Raw genomic sequence first — 16,381 nt, 5'->3', positions numbered from 1 at the left:
CTCTCTCTCTCTCTCAGATACAAAGATAAAATGGAAACAAACGTACCCCTTGGAGAGATGTGAGATTTGCCCGAGATCACAGCGTGCTGAAAAGAGCATGCTCTAGAACCGGAGCTCCGTGCAAGGCCAGGGCATGTGCCCCGCGCTCCTTGGAAGCCCACCTGCCTGGACTGCGGGTCCAGACTCCCATCCTGCTCGCTCTGGGCCTGCGAGGCTTTGCGCCACACTCAGCCCTGCGTCCCTGAGGGAGTCTGGACTTCCGGGGGACTCGGCTCTGATCCCGTAGGCCTCAGGGAGCCAGGACAACTGGGGAGAGAGAACTGAGCCCTCCCTGCCCTGCAGCCCTGCCCTCCCTTGCCTTCTCCCTGCCCTCCCCTGTCCTGCAGCCCTGCCCTCCCCTGCCCTGCAGCCCTGCAGCACTGCCCTCCCCTTCCCTTCCCTGCCCTGCAGCCCTGCCCTCCCTTGCCTTCCCCCTGCCCTTCCCTGTCCTGCAGCCCTGCCCTCCCCTGCCCTGCAGCCCTGCAGCACTGCCCTCCCCTGCCCTTCCCTGTCCTGCAGCCCTGCCCTCCCCTACCCTCCCCCTGCCCTTCCCTGTCCCGCAGCACTGCCCTCCCTCTTCCCTCTCCTGCCCTCTCCTGCCCTCCCCTGACGCCCTGCAGCCCTGCAGCCCTGCAGCTGCCCCCTCCCCTTCACCACCAAGAAGAACACAGAGCGGGAGGGAGGGTGCCACACTGTCTTGCTGGGTCCTGTTCCCGCTAGGGTGACTGTTGACAGGAACACGTCACCCGAGAAGACAGATGCTGGCCTGGTCCTCAGGCCTCAGTTAAATTACTGCATTTATTTAGCCCTTGAAGGTTTTATACGGAGCCTGCTAGGCCACAGAGGTGGGGCATCCGGTCCCCCCTGACGGCCACACCGTCCTCTCTGTCACAGGGACACTGGAACCAGCCTGGCTCAGACCCACCGCCTCTGGCCATTCTCTGTATGTATTAGAGGCACTTGTCAGTCGTGCTCAGATGTGGTTCTAATCGTCTGTTTCGCGTTATCGATGGCAACGTAGTGAGTTGGGGGGGTCCCTCGGTCGGCCTCTGACGGCCCCCCACGCGCCTCCTGGATGGGACCTCGCGGCTCGTCATTACGAGGCGCCACCACACGCCTGGCACGGGGCTGTCGTTTCCTAAGGGAGGAAACTGAGGCGGGAGGGGCGGAGGCATAGCCAGGACGTGGAGGCATCAGAACGGTCAGGGGGCTGTGGCCTGCCAAGGGTGTCAAATAGACCGCCGGCCAGGGGACAGCACGGGAGTGCCACGCTGGGATTGTTACGTGGACCAAGAAGGCAGGACGGCGCCTCCGGAAGATGCTGTTGGAATAAGCCGTTACCTCTCCCTCTGTACACAGATCGGACCCCCCTGCCCTGCTGGTGGGAACGTGGGAGGGGCGGGGCCGTGGAAAACCGTCCGACAGCTCCTCAGAAAGTTAAATCCGGAGGGTCCGTGACATCCGCAATCCCAAAGCTGCGAACAGTTCAAGTGTCCGTCAGCGGGGGACTGGATGGACAGACCGCAGTCCGTCCAGGCGGTGGCCTATCGCCCAGCCGTACGAGCCCCGGGCACAGCAGGCAGCAGCTGGGAACGGTGATGCGGGGGGGCAGGGAGACACAAAGCCTGGCAAGCTGTGGGGCTCCGCTTCCGTGAAGTATCCCAAAGAGGCAAGTGAGGGAGACGGAGGGCGGACGTGCCGTTCCAGGCCGGCCTACGGAGAGCGGGGAGTGCGAACGGGCCTGGTGTCTTTGGGGACGACAGAGATGTCCGGGAACCACACAGAGGAGGCGACTGCACGATGCCGTGAATGTGCCGAATGTCATGGGTTCGGACCCTTCAAAGGGTCCATTTCTTGTGTTTGCTTTTTAAAAGGGGTAGGCTCCTTACGGCAAGCTTCTTTCAGCCACAGGGGGTGAGTTTGCAAGCCATCCTTCCCACCTACAATCTCACGAGAAGTCTCTGTGCCCCCTTCCTCCGGCCCCAGTTTCCCCGGGCTGGCCTCTCCAGCAAGTTCCCCACAGGCAGCCACGACTGATAGCTGTTCAGAGGGGTGGCCCCTGTCCCCATGCCTGAGCTCTGCAAAGGGAACTGATGCTCTCACAGACGGAGAGCCGGCCTCCCCGTTCCCATAACACCCCGCAGTTGCTGTCTCCCAGTGTGGCAGCTAATGGACCAGATGAAGGTGTCCAGAAGTGAAGTCAGGTGTCTCAGAACCACAGTGGTGACTCCAAGCCCTGGCTCCTTAAATTAGCAAAACCAAAAACCAAAAAACAAAAGAACAAGGCAAAGGTCTGAACACCAAGGTGGAAAGATACAGGCGCTTGCGTGCACAGCTGGGGGACGGGCCCGTGAATTTACAGCCTCTCCACGCGGTGACTTTGTCAGTATACACGCAGGAGCTTAGAAGCGTCCACACCCCCTGAGCTGTGGCTCCTGCACCGGGAAGTTCCCGCAGGAAACACACACACACACACACACACACACACGACTCGCGTCCAAGGATCTGCATCCACATCCTCGTGTACGAAGGTGCCCGTCCAGCAGCAGCCCCCGTGTCGGTCAGGAGTAGGACGGGCTGCGTCCTGTCTTGGCGTTTCTGCTCACTCTGCAGAAGCATCTTCCTTGGGGTCCACAACAGGGTTCGGTGTTTCAGTTTTAAAATGTACGTGTTCTGGGGCGCCTGGGCGGCTCCGTCGGTTGGGCGTCCGACTTGGGCTCAGGTCCCGATCTCGCGGTTCGGGGGTTCGAGCCCCGCGTCGGGCTCTGGGCTGACGGCTCGGAGCCTGGAGCCTGTTTCAGATTCTGTGTCTCCCTCTCTCTCTGCCCCTCCCCCACTCGTGGTCTGTCTCTCTCTCTCTCTCTCTCTCAAAAATAAATAAACGTTAAAAGAAAATTATTTTTAAATATACATGTTCCCAAACGATATTTTAAAGGAACAGAAACATTTCATGATACAGTGGTTATGGGGAAAACAGGATCTAAAATTATATCATTCTAACCGTGTTATACACATATACATAAACGGAGAGAGAGAGAGAAAATACAGCAAAATGCGTAAAGTGGCTAATCCCCAAATGGCAGGGTTATGGATAATCAAGAAATTATTCCTTAAGTGTTTCCCTTTCTTAATCAACTTTCTATACTGAATGTTTTGTTTTATAATAAACATAAGACACTTACTTTACAATAGGAAGAAATGTGGTGGTTTTCAGATCCCCTGCTCGTCAGGAACTGAAACGGCAAATATAAGAAAAGGCATGAGGGGCAAGTACGTCTAGGATTATCACTTAAGGGGCTGTTGACACTATGAGATCCCACGGCCAGCTTCCTCCTCCAAGGAGGCAGGTGTGGGGTGTGGAGATCCCTCGGGTTTGGTAAGCTTGCTAGGCGGAGACCGGAGACCGGGTCTCAGACCTGGTGCTGAGGAGGGCGGCCTCCCCTGTGAACCGGAGGAACCGGCGGCCCCCAGTCCCAGCAGGGCTCTGGGGCCCAGGCCCAGAACAATGGAAGGTGTTAAATGTCTGTTATTCCAAGCCAGCCGAATTAGCAGACTTCAGGGTACTTAAGACCCGTGCCACCCTCCAGAAAGCCCTCCTCCTTCAAGTGCCGCAAAGCAAACCTCTTATTGGCGATGCTCTAACTGTTGAAAGATCACAGGCCCTTTACAGGGCCTGACAAACCCCAGAGACCCCGGAGGGAGGGCGGCAGTGAGACTCCCAGAACGGTCAGGTCAGCGACACAGGCTGGAGGGGCAGGGGGAAGCTTCCCCGGGTAGGAGAGGGAGCACAGCCCCAGCCACCGTGCCGAGACCCCCCTGGACACCAAGGGCTAGACTCTCGACAGGTCTCGGGTTGCCCTGATGTCACCACACCCTGCAGGTCGGGAGCACTGAGCCCAGTTTATAGGTGTCTTTAAAAGGGAGCTCATGTGGCCCCGTGAGGAAGCATCATTCACTCACCCGTCCATTCAAAACTATGTACTAAGGCCGGACGTGACAGGCACTGTTCTCCACGCAGGGGATACAGCAGCGAACGACACGGGCAAATCTCTGACCTCCCGCAACTTGCGTCTCTGGGGAGCGTAAACAGACCCGCCAACGTCAGGTCATGTTAAGGAAAAGGAGGGCAGGGCGAGGGGTACCGAGTGGAGGGCCATGGGGTCTGAGCAGACACCTCACTTTCCTGGGAGCCCTGCTCCCCTTTGGCCTGAATAACGCGGTCGGCTGTGCTGACGTCACATCCCGGTTGTGACCTCATGCCGAAGCTATGCAGGGCGTCACCACTGAGGGAAACTGGCCAGAAGGTATACAGGGATCTTCCCAAATTATTCCTTACAACTGGGTGTGCGTCTGTACTGATCCCCAAATTAAAAGTGTTTTAAAAAACAAATAATGATCAGCCCCCCCTCCCCCAGTAATAATCATAGCTCCCATCTGTCAAGTGTCAGCCAGACCGCCTGGGTTCCGATGTCCGCATCCACGCGTGGGTGAACTCCTAACTGCTCCGTGCCTCAGTATTTGCATCTGAAAAATGCATCCTAGGTGGTCCCTACCATCCTCTGGTTGGTGCGGGGATGAGCTATTTCTGGGCCGGCGCCCCACTTGGGCTGTTTGTTTGTTTCTTATTGCTGTGACTCTGCGGAAGGTTCTGGAAGGCTCTGGGCTGGCCCTTTACAAGCATGGATCATTGCCTCATGTAATTCTCACAGCCACACTTCAGAGGCAGGAGGAGCCCCCCTTTTACAGCCTGGAGATGGTGGGGGGGGGGGCGGTCCCAGAGCTGAAGTCAGGTGGGCAGGGCTTAGAGGGCATAGGGGAGGCTCCTGGGCCCACGAGTAGAGGGGGGCCTGGCCTCTGGGGTCAGAGGCTGCGGGAGGCAGTTTGGCCGGGCCCTGGCTTTGCAGAAGCCACAGCCCCATGGGGAAGCAGGGACAGGGCTGGCTCCCATCTCCTCGTAGGGAGGGGCCGCGTGCCCTCCCACCACTCGCACGGGAGGCCGGAGCCGTGTCAGAGGGGCGGGGGTCCGCAGGGCCAGCCAGAGCTCCTGCCTCCTTCCCGAGCCTGCCTCACTCTCTTTCTGTGTCAAGCCCCGAGGTTTGTCTCGGCAAAGAGAGGCTTGGCATTTCCAGAAAGCGTTCTTCCTTCCCTGAGAACAAACAGACCCCAGCCCGTCACCAGCCCCACGGGAGGCCCGACGGAGGAGGAAGGTGGCTGCGCGTTCCTGCCTGTGGAGGGCAGGCTGCGCGTGTGCGGGGGCCACCCCAGCTGAGCCCCACCTTGTGGGGCAGCAAACGGAGGCCCTCAGAGGCAAGAGCGCCCCACGGAGAGGAGCAGAGCTGGTGGGGCCGGCCTGCTGCTTTGCCACCGTCCGAGAGGCTCTCCGAGATAACATTGCCATCTTCCGGCTGTGGCGCCAGCCTCTCTTCCCCGCACTGCCGACGGGGTTCCCACCCCAGCTCTGGCACAAACTACCTGTGTGCTTCAGGGAAGTCACCTCCACTCACCCCCCATCTGCGAAAGGGGCACAAAGTAACACGCGCCCCATAGGGTGTTGCCATGAATGAGACCGCGTGAGGCTCCCCGACGGTGTCTGGACTTCTCGATACTCTACGCGAAGTCTCATGAAGGAGGCTTGCGATTTACAAGGGGCCAACGGAACATCAGGGTTACTTAGAACAGGTAACTGGGCTGTACGTTCCAGTTCATCAAGATTTGCTTTTTTTTTTTCCCAGAAAAATTTAGAATTTTGTTTTTATTTTGTCCTGCTACCTTTACCAAGGAAGAGAGAGCCACGCGAAGATTCGAGAGAGCTTTGTGGAAGTCCCACTCTGGGCTCAGAACCTGCCTGTTCTTTCAGTTTGGACGCTAGGCCCCTGGGCCAGGAGTGGGGGTGTGCAAGTTAACGAGGGGCCCCTCGGTCGCCCAGATGCCCAGCCCGGTGTGCACGCCGCGGACATCCTTACCGATGCTGCATCCCCAGACCAGGGCTGGCCCACCATCCACACAGCGTCTCCAGCGCGCGAGTTACCAACAGCCAAGCCTCTGCCGTGTCCAGTTAGACAAGAGGAAGCTCACAGAAGAAGTCTGCACCTGGAAGTTTAGGGTCAGGACAGCGGTCTCAGTCCCTGACTGTTCACGGAACCCCTGGGAGCCAGTAAAAACATTGGTGGGGACCCCCGCCCGGCCTGAGGCCTCCCCGATCTCTGGGGGTGCAGGCCTCCGCACCGTCAAAGCTTTCTAGGGGACCATCAGGGACAGTCAGGGTTGAGAGCCGCCAGGGGGCGGGGTGGGAGGCTTAGGGTGGGAGCAGCAGGGGACGGGCTGCGGCCAGACGGTGAAGGGGAGGGGAGGGCAGGTGGACCCTGCCCCTAGTGGACTTTCCTCCTTCTGCTCCTCACCACACGTCCCTGACCCCACAGCTTTCTTCTCCCCTCCCGCCCGGCCCATCCGTCACCCCCTCCCCCCGCCGTGTCCCAGGCCGGCCACACGTCCAGTCTTGCAGATGGTGCCTCTCCAGACCCCCGGGCTTCCTGCTTTGATGCTCAGGGGGTGGAGGGGCTGCCGCTGCCCTGCTGGGAGCGACGGCCAGGCTCCCCAGCCGCTCTCACTGACCCAGCCGGAGCGGCACGTGGGGTTCTTCCACAGCAGCCCTGCTCCAACGCTGGCCTCGGTCCCCTGGGCCCCTGCCCGTCCACCCAGAGTCCAGGCCAACCCTCTGAGCGCCTCCCCACCAAACGCATTCCCAGCTGTCCCGTCCCCTCCGGCCTGACGAGGGCTCCGGAAAGCTGAGCACAGAAGCCGCTGTCGGGCTGCCCGCCGTCCTGCCCTGAGGCTCCGTGGCCGTACGCCGGGGCCACCGTCCCTGCGGGCGGCATGCACAGGTGTCCGCTAAGAAGGGGGCAGCGGCACCTGTCCGGGAACAGGCACGGCAGCCGGGGGTGCCGGACCGCTCCCACGGTCTCGGCACCAAGGCTTTGCTGCCGCATTGCCGGACGTTTTCCTTCACCGAGGGTGACTTAGCCGGAAGGTCAGGCCGTGGGTCTGAGCCGAAAAGTAGACGGCCCGTCTGTCCGTGTTGGGGATAAAGGGAATCAGATTTCCCGAGGAAGGGCCCTGGGCGACATGGGGTTTTTAGGAAGGAAATCCGTAGGGTCTGACGATGTGCGTGACTACATCTCAGGCAGATGAATCAGACGGGGGCTGTGGGTCCCGGGTGCCCCGTCCGATCCGTGTCCAGTCATTGACAGCGAAAACCTTTAAGTGAATATAAAGATCACTTTGGGGGTGAGGGAAGAAAGACAAGGGGTAAGTCCCCCGCCCAGGCACACGCGTCCGCTGGGGCACGGGAGGGACTCAGCCTGCTCTCTGAGGTCCGGCTTCGGCCTGGTTCCGGGTGCTCCTTCCCTCGGGTCAGGAGACTTTAACGAGCTAGAGGGTGGTCGCTGAGAAGTGCAAAGACTCTCAGCGGGGGGGACGAGCCTCAGCACGTGGCCAGCCCCCACCCTTTTCACAGAAGGAGGAAACGTGGCCCGGAAAGAAAGACGCGCCCTTGGTCACACACACCCAACTCCCCTCCCGACCCTCTGCGGAGACCCCAGACCCGGCTCTGAATTGGCCGGCACACGCACACAGACCCGGAGTCTGTCATGAGCGAGCAAATGTGGGGAAGGGGCGGGATCTTATATTCCCAATGCTTTTTTTTTTTTTTCATTTTGAACATAGACATCTGGCGTCCTCTAAATACATCAGAAAAATGTAAATCTTGTAAAACCCATCAGAGAGTGGTTTTAGGTTTGGCGGGGAGCACGGGTCAGCGGCTGCCCGCTGCACCGTGCTGGGAAAACGTGGCTGTGCACACGGGGGTGATCTCGCCCGTGGCCCGTCACCCCCGTCCCCAAGGTGGCCAGGCTACACTTTGTCTGATGCATCCACGTGAAAACGTGGGTCAGCGGCCTCATGCGCATTGTGTTGCATTAACCGTTTTCAACAGCTACCTAAGACCTTTCCCTGCTTTCGTTTTAGGACGACGGGGCGGCGGGCAGGGGAGGGGGGCGGGGACCCCAATTCGTGGAGGAACAGCGTGCTTCTGTCTGCAGAACACAAATCCCGGGCACACCAATTAAGCCTCAAGACATGCACCCAGCCAGATTTCTAGTCCCACGTCTAAAACCCTCCTCAAAAGACATTTTCTGTTTGAGACATATTAAACAAGCTTTATTTAATAATGCTCGACTTGACTTCTCCAGTTTAATATTTGCTCTGATCAGCAACCATCTGATCCTGGCCTCCTTCGTTCCTGGCTGAGGAATAATTTCTCCGGGTTATTTTTCTTTGGTGCAGAGTTGATCCCGGAGGCAGGGGAACTGCTCTCGGGTTCCCTCCGCGTCTCTGGTCCGGGCCGTGGGGAGAAACGAACAGCGCCATAAAAAGCCCACGCCGCAGGCCGCTTTTACAAAGCGGACAACTGTGCCGTTGACGGAGGAACGTGTCGTTTAAAAGACTCCCCCTAAGCACATAATTATAAGGAGAGATTTCTCTTCTTAAAGGAGAGCATCAGAATGTAAGGCAATTCCCGAGGAGGTGACCTTTCGGGCGATGTGTTCTGTCCTCCGCCATCCGCTACCCCCCGTTCAGGGATCTTTATAACCATCGCTTACTCCAGATGCAGGGTCGTACGTCAAGGGTCGGGGATTCCAGGATAGCACGGAGAAGATTTAACATCTTAATTCGCTATGTTTTAAAGGAGGGAAGGACACTTGGATTTCTACTAACTTTGGGGACCCTCCACAGAAACGTTCGGTTATTACTGTCGCTGTTTTTCAGATTTTATTGTCAATGTTTAAAACACAAGACTTTTGTTTGTTTGTTTTTTAGGTCTTACCTTTGCACACTGCCTTTGAAAACGGCCACCTTGACGCCCGTGGGCCTGGCCATCCGTAACGACACAGACCTCTGACTGTGCTCCAGATACCAGCCCAGGGTAAGCCGGCCAGCGGCGAGGGCAGTCGGTTATCTGCGTGGCCTCTGCGAAGGGGCTCTGCTCCCATCCGGGAGGGGTCTTTCTCGGTGAGAGGGACGTTTATGATTGCGGGCCAGCGCCCTGGTTTATGGACCCCGGCCGGGTGGGAGGGTGCCGCCGCCAGCCTGTGGCCTGCGCCGGCCTGAAGTGTTTACCGCCGGGGTGATTTACGCCGTCCAGGTGTTCGTTTGGGAAACATCTCAGCTCCGGGCTGACACGGCGATTGCCCTGCATTTGCAGACTTTGGCATATTTTCTGTTCCTGGCGATCCAGGGCCCAGAGAGACGGTCAAAAAAAAAAAAAAGCACTGAGCCAAAGTGGGTCGTCTCCTGTGATGGTCACACAGGCCGGCCGAGGAAGCCCCAACCCGATGCCCTGCGTCCTGCCCCACGCGGGAAATTTCCCGGCACAGGGTCTGTGCCCCCTCATCAGAGTAGTGTCTTCTTCTGTCCGTTGACTCTTTGGCCTCTTGGACGCTGCGTAGATGTCGTCCCAGGCTTCCTCTCTGCCCTTTTTAGCCCCCTGGTGCTTGCCAAAGGGCCCCTGAAGCTGCTCTTTTCTTGGGCGAGATTCCGGGACCTTGGGTACGGCAGACACGTTCTGGAGAGCGAGCTGGGGTTGGTGGGGGTTTTGCTCTGCGTGGACCAGCCTCGGCTAGGGTGCTTACACTTGGAGGGACCCACTCGACAGAAGGCTCTGCCGCTTTCCTCGACTTCTGCTCACATTCAGTGCCGGCACGATTGTTAGTGTTTGTCACTGGGTTTGCGCCAGGAGGTCCTAACACCATCCTGGAGCAGCCGTGATTAAAACATGCCCCAAGCAATCAAAATGGCTTTTTTTTCTTTGCCAAAAAAATACGCATTTTGTGTTTAATCCGATCCCTCCCATCCTCACTGGAAAGGAGCTTGGACATCGATTACGCGTCTATTTTTACACTTATACTCATCTGTTCTCCAGCCACTTCTGATAAGTCTGTGAAAAAGCAAACAACTGTATTTTTGCCTCATAGAATATTATATCAATGTATATATATTGGCATGGAGGCAGGCAAGGATGCTCGCAGAGGAGTTGAGAATGATTCTTTGCCTATGTTTTAATTTTTACAAATACCCTTCTCGCCGATTCAGGGATACTGGGCTGCTTTTAAGAGCTCATTTCAATTTACTATTTCTCTCTCCTTGACAAAAACGTCTCCAGAAGCCACAGTTTTCCTCCTTACACAATCTGCAGACGGAAAACATTGGGTCAAACACAGACGGATAAAGAGTAGGGGCCGTCAGACCCAGGTTTCACAAATGATACAATTCCTTCTGTTTTGAGCCCTACATTTAAAACAGCCTTTTCAGCCAGTGATTCGCACACTCACAAATTCACCAAAAAAGCATTCAAACTTTCCCTGTTTGTGCTCCTTTCTCCCGGATTGTAAATACACGAACCTCCCACCACAGAGAAGTATCATCATTTTGCCACACTAAACGGCCACGTTCTCACCAGCAGTGAGACTGTTTCAAGTGATCAGCCCTGGGGCGAGAAAAAGAAAATTCCAGCCATAAAACAAAAATCTTGATTTCTACACATCAGGCCCGAAATCCTTTCAAGTGACCGTGGACTCCCTGGGAAACGGTTTTTCTCCGTTACCATTTACAGCCTAGTATCGAGAAGCGCCGTGGAAAATGTCGTGCGGGTTTCGAAGAAAAAGGTCGGGTGTTTTAAAAAGAACAGCTTTTGCCTTCGCTGCAGATTTCCTAACTGTGTGTCTTTGGAAACCTCTGTCCTGAGTCTAAATAGGATGTCTCCACAGATACACGAAAACGCATGTGACCGCGGTCTGTTGTAAAGAATTGCCTGAGAAAGTTGAATTTTCAAACGCGGGCACGTTGGCCATGGCCCCCACAAGCACGGTTTCACTAAACCACCAGATTCGTTTATTTTAACCTCTCCTGGAACCGTCCCCAAAAAGCAGGTGACTCTTGAAAGATTTTGTTTTTTCATTCTCAATTACGAGCGGGATAAAATGAACGTCATTCTATGCAGTCTGAACATTAACATGTAGGGGGGAGTTCGCCGGGATCTGGTAAATGGCTAAACAGATTAGTAGCCTTACTTTTTAACATATAAACATCTGAAACCCGTTTCCTGTTTAAGAAGAAGAAGAAGAAAAAAAAAAAAAAAGTCTAGGTGGATGACCCCGGGTACTTTTTTTTTGATTAACAAATGTGACTTGTACATCATGGTGGAAAAAAAAAATGGCCCACGCTTGGTGGTCTTTCTACAGTCTGTATATGGGAGAGAGAGGAAAAAAATACAAAAATAAACGTTACCTTCTCACTTTCGGGGTGGGCAATGCCATTTCTACAGCGGCGTCCCGGGCTCTGGTAAATGTTAAGGCTGTCACCACAGACAGAATCCCCACGGTCTGTGTGCCTCGATAGAGTCCGAAGAAAAACATTCCCTGCATTCCTGCTGGCTGGTCCTATCTCCAGGCCCCGGGCTCGGCCCTGCAGACCCGTGTCACCCTGTCAAGCGGCAGAGGACACGGCTAATCTAAACCTACGCCTTCCCCCGGCCAGCCCCGGCGGCAGGGCGAGAACCAGGACCGGTTTGCTGTGAATGCGCCACACGCAAAGTCGAGGCTCTCCCTCGAGGGCAGAGCGGCAGCTGCAATTTGTTGAGCTGAGAAGGGCTTAGAGGTTCTGGCACATTCTGACAAGATAGATTTTATAGGGTTTGCGCTCAAACTTGATATTGGACGTTGGGATTCCAATTTTATGTCTCGAACGATAACAATAGCAGCTGGGACCTTTAAGAAATGCGTTGTATCCCTTGTATTGAAGAGTTACATAATAAAAGCTATTTATGTCAAACCCCTTATAAGGGAAAGATTTAGCCCGAATGTCAATATAACATATAATACTTTGTATATTCAGATAGGGAGGAAATCCATATCAGCACCGCAAATAATTTTTGGTCTGGAGTACCTGATACGTGGGGCCTTTAAGATTTTAAAGGAAGCATCTCCTTGCTTTAACTTGCAAATTCACTGAGTGGCGTTTGGGGCGGGGGGGGGGGGGGGGGGGGGGGGGGGGGGGGGGGGGGGGAGATGGGGGGGGGAGCGGGGGAGGGATACTATTTCTCTTAAAAAAAGAAAACAAGTGCTGATGAACCCTTATTTGTTGTTCCACGTCCTTCTGGTGGAAAGACACAAAGGCACGCGAACGCGCTGTTGTTTGCTTTGATTGTGACGATTTCCACGGCCTGTAACGCAGGCACTCGCTGGCCCGCGTGCTGATGCCTCCCTGCTTGTCTGGAGGCGGCCGTCGCTTTGGGCAGTGACCGGCGGCCAGGACGTGTTCGTTCCGACGAGCGGACGGTCAGCCGCTCAGAAGGAGAATCTCTCCGGGGGCTGCAACCAGACCCGGCAGCCTTCCGTAGGCGGATGTCAGCGGGGCTCAGGGTGGCCTCCTGCTGTCCCAGCGACAGCACGCCCGATGGTTTCCGAGCGGGGCGATCGCACCGCCTCACCGACGGGGCTCTGGCTGACGCTGGCCGCTCGGAAATGACCACGTGGCCCCGCCAGGCGCGCTTGTTAGAAAAGCCCAGCTTCCTTCTTATCTTGTCTGCTCAGACAAAGAGCAGAGCCTGATCGAGAGGAGCAGAGAACCCCAATTAGCGAGGCCCAGAATCTTCCCCCCTCCCGGCACCCGCTCCTGCGGCTCAGCCCCGCCCTCGCTCTCGTCCGACTTTATCAGGCCGGTGTGACCGGGTTAATGAGCAGAGCCCGGCTGGGTGGTGGCGGCAACGGTCATCCGGACAGAGGCCCCGGGGACAAACGAAACCACGGCTCCTCGGGCCCCGCCGGAGCCGGCTGACACCCACTTAAACTCGCCAAAGCCCACGCTCCGTTTCTCGTCCTGAGGCCACAAGTTGAGCGGGTGGGGGGGGGGGGGCAGCAGACGAGAGGTTGAACAGGGACACTCCTGAAGCCTCTCCGCTGTCGTGTGTCGGAAGCTTGCGGCTCAGCAGAAGGTATCTTCCTGTCCTTTCCTCCTTCCCTCCGAGCCCCGCGCGGTGCCCTCCCCAGTTTTCCCACGGAAACCGGCACAGGACAGGGCAGGCCTTCGCAGCGTGTGGAGTTGGGCGCTGGCCCCTGGGCGGCCGTCAGGGAGCACGGGGGCCCGTGAAGGGCGTCCGAGGACAGCGTGGGTGCTCGGGACACGAGCGGGCCGGCACACGGGTTCTGGAGACACGTGCTGTTTATCCACATCGCCCCTCCCCACCCCTACCGGTGACACCCACGTCCACCATCATCACCTCCACCACGAGGAAATAGCAGGAAAGGGAGACGCGGCCGCCCCCGCGGAGGAGGCTGCTTGGTCCCCAGTGATGACCGCGTGGCTGGCGGCCAGCCGCCTGGAGGCCATGCTGGATGCCAGACCTTGTGCGCCGTTGCATCAGCTTACGGAACAGCCAGTCCGACCCCCACGACAGCCCAGGGGGCAGTTTCTCATTGCCTGCACTTGGCAGAGGCAGAAAGAGGTCAGCCTCTGAAGACCAGATGGGAGGGCAGGGGCAAAGTCACAGGGTCAGGAGCCAAAGCCGTGCCGTCTGCCAGCGGGCCCCGGATGTAGCCTCTGTGCCGTGATATCAGGGAGAAAGCTCGGGCCACACCACCCAAGGGCAAGCCCTGGCCCGTCTCCTGGGCCTGTCACGCCGCCATCTGGAGCCTCCCGGTGCTTGCCTGCAAAGCGGGGCCGGCACTGCTGGTCCCACCTGACAGAGGTGTTCAGGATGGCAGAAGGAGACAGGAAAAGCGTACCTCACATCCGAAGTGCTCGGCAGACCCTAGGTGCTCGACCTGGGGCCTCGGCCACTTGACCAAGCCCCCTGTCCACTCACCGAGTGGGTCACAGACCACCAGGTCCGTTTCACGAATCCACCTGGGAGCTTGGGCCGTGTTCTCGGACACGGGATAACACAGCTGCTGGGGACACACGGTGGGGTCCCCCGTGCCTGCCGCACGGAAGCCCAGGCCGGCGGCAGAAGACCCTCGGTCCCGCGGGGAAGGCGGGCACAGCGCCCGGGGCCCCAGCCCTCGCCGGGAGGGACCGCGCAAGGCCCCAGGCCTGGCCCTGGGAGTCACGTGACATGCCATCACAAGACCGCACGCGAGCCCCTGCAGGCTCGCCGCCCACCCACCGGCCTTCCGGCCACCCTGGCTGCCCTCTGGTTTCTGTTGCGTCTGTTTGGACGGCAAACCCCCGTGGGACCCCGCCTTCTGCACTCTCTTCAAAGCCCACCGGCCCCACCCTTCAAACAACGTGTTGATGGTTGCACGGGGAGCCGCAGGAACACTAAACAGGCCCGCATCCTGCAGCCGGCCTGCTCTGGGCATTCCCAGCCGCAGAGGCCAGGCGGCGTGGTGGCTGGGGGCCTGGGGGTCGGGCAGACCAGGTTCGAATCCCACTTGAGCTTCCCGTGAGCTGTGTTTGCTCAGGCAAGTAGCTTGCCCTCTCTGGACCCCAGCTTCCCCGGCCAGAAAAGGACAACAGACACGGGCAGCGAGCCGGTTTGAATAAATGCCGATTTTTGTACTGCTGTTTCACTGAGGCTAAAAAGGAAAACACCTGAATGTGTTGAGAGCAGGAACTCATTCTTAAAAAACAGGATGCTGCCTCTTTTTTAAGGGCTAGAGGGAAGGCACGCAGTGGTCTGGCGCGGCGGTGAGCAGGGGCGCTCTGCCTCGGGAAACCCGGGTTTGGCCTGGTGCGGTTTGTACGTGCTTCCTGCGTGACCCTGGACATCCTTCTCCTTATTTCTGGACCCTTCCTCCGTCTGTACACGATGTCGCCCACGTTTTCTCCCCACCTTCTTCCTCCGGCTCCCGAATAAAACCTTCCGTAAGACACCACCTCAATACAGACACCCCGCTCTCAGCCGCACCGGACATTCTGACGGCACCCACCCCCGTAATTAGAAGAATGCTGACTTTTCGCAAATGTGAGAAAACCTGAAAGCGGAGGGATGATGGGTGATTGTCTTCTGCAGCCCATCTTTTCTTTCCACTTCTTTTGAATTAAGTTTTCTATTTTATAAAGTATAAAGTTATTATAATCACATATAATTATAATGAATTATCATACAATGACAGAGTTATAACATAACTATAAAGTCTTTTTTAATAAAGTACAATTAACATAGAATGTTCTGTTAGTTTCAGGTGTACATTATACTCATTCAACAATTCGATACGTACTCGGTGCCCATCACGACAGGCGCGCTCCTGAATCCCCATCACCTATTGCCCCCGTCCCCCCACCCACCTCCCCTCTGGTCACCATCCGTGTGTTCTCTAGGGTTAAGAGTCTCTTTCTTGGTTTGTCTCTTTGTTGTTGTTGTTGACTTTCTTAAATTCCACGTATGAGTGAAATCATATGGCACCCGTCCTTCTCTGACTGATTTATTATACTCTCTAGCTCCGTCCATGTCATTGCAAATGGCGAGATTTCCTTCTTTTTCTGGCGGAATAATGCTCCTTTCTATATAGGTACCACATCTTCTTCACGCATGCATCTGTTGATGGAAACTTGGGCTGCTTCCATAGTTTGGCTATTGTAGATAACGCGGCAGTAATCATAGGGGTGTGTGTATCCCTTCGATTTCGTGTTTTGTATTCTTTGGGTAAAAATCCAGGGGTACAATTACTGGACTGGGGGGTAGACCTATCTTTAACACTTTGAGGACCCTCCGTACTGCTTCCCAGAGGGGCCGCACCAGTCTGTGTTCCCACCAAGAGCGCACCAGTGTCCCTTTTCTCTGTGTCCTCACCAATGCCGGTTGCTTCTTATCTTCTTGTGTCGTTGATTTTAGCCATTCTCTTTTTTTTTTTTTTTTTTCCTTAGAGAAAGAGAGAATGCGGGTGGGGGAGAGGGGCAGAGAGAGAGAGAGAGAAAGAGAGAGAATCTTAAGCAGGCTCCACACTCAGCACGGAGCCCGACACAGGGCTCCATCCCACGACCCTGGGATCATCGAAATGAGCCGCCCAGGCATCCTGATTTTAGCCACTCTGACAGGTGTGAGGTGGTATCTCATCATGGTTTTGATGTGTATTTCCCTGATGATGAGGGACGTTGAGCATCTTTTCACGTGTCTGTTGGCCATCTGGATGTCTTCTTCGGAGAAATGCCTGTTCATGTCTTCTGCCCATTTTTAATTGGGTTATTTATTTTTTGGGTGTTGCGTTTGGTAAGTTCTTTACATATTCTGTGGGTTTTCGAATGTCTCTTTATTTATATTGAGAGAGAGAGAGAGCGAGAGTAGGGGAGA

The 16,381-nt window shown here is 56.4% G+C and overlaps 1 long non-coding RNA gene across 1 annotated transcript; it reads right to left on the bottom strand.

Annotated features, from left to right (window-relative positions):
• Nucleotides 1-2,580: 2,580 nt before the first annotated feature.
• LOC109245578 (uncharacterized) lies at nt 2,581-12,093 on the bottom strand. Its single transcript, XR_002070960.2, has 4 exons — nt 11,380-12,093; nt 6,003-6,129; nt 4,000-4,112; nt 2,581-3,272 (listed from the first exon to the last, which is right to left on the bottom strand). It is a non-coding gene; the product is annotated as an uncharacterized LOC109245578 (long non-coding RNA).
• Between the last annotated feature and the right edge of the window lie 4,288 nt (nt 12,094-16,381).

This window comes from Panthera pardus, unplaced genomic scaffold (assembly GCF_024362965.1).
Source record: "Panthera pardus isolate Hobbes unplaced genomic scaffold, ASM2436296v1 HiC_scaffold_19, whole genome shotgun sequence".
In the NCBI taxonomy this organism is placed as follows: Eukaryota; Metazoa; Chordata; class Mammalia; order Carnivora; family Felidae; genus Panthera; species Panthera pardus.
This window is presented reverse-complemented; position numbering and strand designations above follow the sequence as displayed.